General features: G+C 34.0%; 1 long non-coding RNA gene across 1 annotated transcript; it reads left to right on the forward strand.

The window, feature by feature from the left end:
- Nucleotides 1–2,491: 2,491 nt before the first annotated feature.
- On the forward strand, nt 2,492–3,981 carry LOC134845229 (uncharacterized). The gene is made up of 2 exons (XR_010162731.1): nt 2,492–2,752; nt 3,667–3,981. It is a non-coding gene; the product is annotated as an uncharacterized LOC134845229 (long non-coding RNA).
- The last annotated feature ends 332 nt before the right edge of the window (nt 3,982–4,313 follow it).

The raw sequence follows: 4,313 nt of genomic DNA on the forward strand, positions 1-4,313 counted from the left end.
GGTCATAAATCTTAAACTATTCAAGATTTTGGTTTTTGAAAATCCCAGGCCCTGAATAAAATCAAATCGCGCAAAATTATTGCATTTTACGTCTCAAGCAGAAGCAATACTTTTTCTCTGAGTGGGCAGCTGAGGCTGCAAAAACGTAATTGTTCCGACTTTCGATACGGAAGTAACGGAATATTTGTGCTCGGGGTGGGTTTTTTTTTTCTTCAGACAAAATTCGACTTTTTAACTAGCCATTTTTGACGGAATTTTTTTATATCATTCGAAAGGTATTGTTGTCCTGAGCTTAAATTTGGAAAGATATTTAACCTGTGATCTTTTTTCGTAAAGTTATGGGGGTTTAAAGATTGCCATTTTGGCCAATTTGGGACAATTAACGCGCAATATAGTTCGCGCTATTAACGCGTAAGCGGAGAGTTAATCCGTCTTAGAAATCGTTCCAAATTGGTTTAACGAAGCTTATTTGCCATAATTGATTTGTTACAAGTAGCGAAATCTATCCTTTTGTACTTTATATAACGTGTGGGGTGATGATTTTTATTTTAAAAAATTTCAAATAAAAAAAATTTATTTTGTTTTTTTACTTTTAATTTTTTAATGTTATTACTGCTCCATAAACCTTAATAGGCAGTCGGAACATTCAGGGCTTCGCCCTGATACGGGCAGTCTTGTTGACGTTATGTTTCCAGAAAATTGTTTTCAATGTGAAATATCTAAATCTCAATTACAAGAAAAGTATTTTTACTAGTTTAGTTAGTCCATTAAGATGACCAAATGTAATTTTCAGCCAATTTAGTTTATGATACATGATACTTTTTGATGTAAGGTAGAAAAATTATAGCAATTGCTGGTTTCCGTGCCTTTTTTGGCATGAAAAATGAATCTTAAAATTACAAACAAATTGGCAATATAGTATTCAAATTCAATTCTAAATCTCAAGTGTGAAATCTAATTCAATTAATGAGCTAAAAAGCATCAACTGCGTTTACTCAAAACAAAAAAAAATCGCCAATGCTGTCTACTTATTGAAAACTGCCACCATGTAGCATTTAGTAGCATTTTTAAGAGTTGTGCCAAAAGTAGCTTTTTTGCAACTGAAGTTGGAAAAGAAGTCCGTCGTAGAATCACACAACCAACTCTCCACTCGCTTAAATAATATCAAGCAGACAAGCAGCAACAAATTTGTTTTAATTTCGGGCGAACCCTAGTCAATAAACCCATCGAACAGGAAAAAAAAGGTTGGCAAATAACAGACCGTAAAACACAAACACTGAAACGTCAATTGTTGAATCTATTTAGTTTGTAAAGTTTATTAAATTTTTAAAGTTCAATATGAGGCCAAACTGTGCACTGGATAGGCGCAAAATTTTGTGTCTGTATGTTCCTGAACTCCAGAGACAAGTCTGGTAATGTTCCAAAATGTAAGTGAAAAGTGGATTCTACTTACAAAATTTCCGTGGATTCCGCGTACAAACATTTGTAACGTAAGTTTTGTCGGCACATTAGTTTTGTTGCAGACTCCGCAACGAGCGAATAAAGTTAGTTTTTCCGGATTCGGCAAATGTACGTGTAAATCCGCAAATTTATGCAGGTTCCGCCTATAATTTGCGGATTCCACTTACAGTTACGAATTCCGCAACAGCTAAGTTAACTAAACACATATATTATTATTTGCTTATTGACTCCACAAACTGCTCCGGATTCCGCAAATTTTGTTGCGGATTCCACAAACTTTGATGCAGATTCCGAAAAGTTGCCTGTTTTTGGACTGATTTTGAGCAATACAGTGTTTTAGCTATCTTTCCGTGGAATCCAAAACAGCAAAGATCAAAGAAAAATAGCAGTATTGCGGATTCTGCAGCTTTTCTGTTTTGGGCCCGTTGCGGATTCCGCTTATAATTCACAAAATGCCCAGCTTGGCCTCCTAATGTTTAAACCTAATAATTTTTTGTTGAAAACAGCTTGTTAAAGCTATGAATTCATAGGCTTTTATGGAATAAAAGTTAATTGATTTAACATTTTTCTACACTAAAACAGATTTTTTCTCAATTTCAAAATTCAGTTGGAAAAATTTTAAAAAACATAGGAATTCTTGTTCTTGAAAGTGTTTAAAAATACAGCAGTGTTCTATGCAGCATTTTTTTGGCATCCACGAGGAATAGTCGATACTCGATCCCGACATTACTGTCTGAAGTTTGGCCAACTATTCTTGACCGTGCAGCTAGTCATGGTTCCATACCTAAACAAAAATATACCGCAAAAGAGATATACTTTTGAAAACCCTTGTCTCAGTACTTCTGGCAATCGTTTTTATGAATACAATAAAGTGAAGGCTTTACAGAATTGTGCCAAAGCCTTCCAATTTAATTGAAGCTGGTAAATATTGAATTTAAAATGACAAAAAAAGTAAATATCAATCAAGTTTCATCTTTTTCAAACGCGTTTAGTTCACGGTCTTTTACTATTTCATTGTATCTCAGTTTAAATTCCAGTTCACTTCTTAGTTCAGTAGATAAAACATTGTTGATTTAAGTTTTACTCAGCTTCAAGTTTAGTTAACAATGCGAAATCATGTTCAGATCATATTTGTACTGTTGTTCGTTAACGGTTACTGCTTTGTCACACCTGGTTTTGGCCGAAAAATGACAGATCAAAAGCTATCGAGTGTTTATCTCCATACCTTGAGTTTAGGTAGATTGCGCGAAACTTCATCAGATAAGGACAAAAAAGAAGATGAGAAGAAAAAGTTAGTTATTGATGGCCAAAAAAATTATCTCATTCAACATATTCGCAACTCAGTGGCGTGCGCAGAAATTTTTCTTGAGTGAGGGCGGTTTTTTCGAAATATTTCGAAAAATTTTTGGACCTTTTTTTAGGTCGACCAATTTGATTTTCTGAGCTGTCCTAAAAGGATCCTATTATGTCAATGATTTGCTGCGCGGCAGGCAAAGTTTTAAAAAAAAACAGGCCAAAAAAGGCGTTTCTAGACAATTTTTAGAAAATTTCGACCAAAAAATTGCGTTTATTCGGCGCGCGCTCCCCCCTCAAAATAAGTATATTTTGGCGCCAAATGCGCCTTCTGAAAAATTTTTGGGTTAGTCAGCCCAAAAATAGATATCTTAAATTTATACCAAAGGGATACCCTTTGGAAAAATATGGCAACCAGAATTGAGTTAGTCAGCCCGCCCGCTGCCGGGTTGACCAAAAATGCTTGTCATACAATTTTCATATATGAAGAAATGGTTATCATACACTTTTCATTCAATTCCATTAGAACAGAAAATTACAAGAAAGGTTTATGATTAGTAATTTTTTATATATGGAAATTTTATGACTAGAATTTTCCCAAAAATCAAAGAAAATTGATTTTTTTTTTAATTTAATTTCTCAAAAATTTTGGGATGTGTTTGTGACCGAACACAAGTGACAAAAACCATTGTTTACTCAAAACTAGAGTCACCAAAGGTCTGATTGTCTTGCATTTACAATGCATTGGAAACGACCTGAACTGTATAAGAACTTGTTACTCAAATCATACACAAATTTTTCTATTTTCCAGGATGATTATTTTTTTTTATTTTGAATTTTTAAATAATCAAACAATGATCAAGGCATACGTCTATCTGTACTTTTTGCTTGCAACTCCTTATGTTTGAACAGACAGATGGAGGATTGCAAACACGAATGCAAAAATGTGACAAGCGGCAGGCAGCGCTACAAATGCTTGGAGGAGTGTATGAAAAACACATCAGGAAAAAAGTTGTCAAAACTGACGAAGGAACATGGGCAATATATCTAGAGATTATACATGGAAAACAAGAAGACAGGAATACATGAATACGTGACTCTGCAAGTAAAATTTTCTGAGGATACATAAAACAAGTCAACATTATTGACTTATTCTAGAAGTGGTCAAAACAATTGACGATACCTTTTTGTTATTTAGTTTTTCTGAATTTAAATTTCTGTAATAAATTGAAAAAATAGGAAAAATATTCAGCTAAACATTATATCCTTAATACTTTTAACAGTTTGCATGACACCATAAGAGGTATCAAAAAACGACAAATTGGAGCTTTATGTACTTCGTACCTCCTCTAGCAACTGATACCAGGCACCAATGGATGCATTTTAATAAAGAGTGCAAATTATGCATTTAAATCGCCGAAAATATTAATACAGATACCAAAATTTGCCACGAAAAACAAACAGAAAGTTGTTGTGTATGTTTGAAACCCGTTACTTGCGGGCGATTGCACTAGTAGTTTATGCTTTGATTGTCTGGCTCTTCTTAGCTGAGATTCAAA

This window comes from Symsagittifera roscoffensis, chromosome 4 (assembly GCF_963678635.1).
Source record: "Symsagittifera roscoffensis chromosome 4, txSymRosc1.1, whole genome shotgun sequence".
NCBI classification, from domain to species: domain Eukaryota; kingdom Metazoa; phylum Xenacoelomorpha; order Acoela; family Convolutidae; genus Symsagittifera; species Symsagittifera roscoffensis.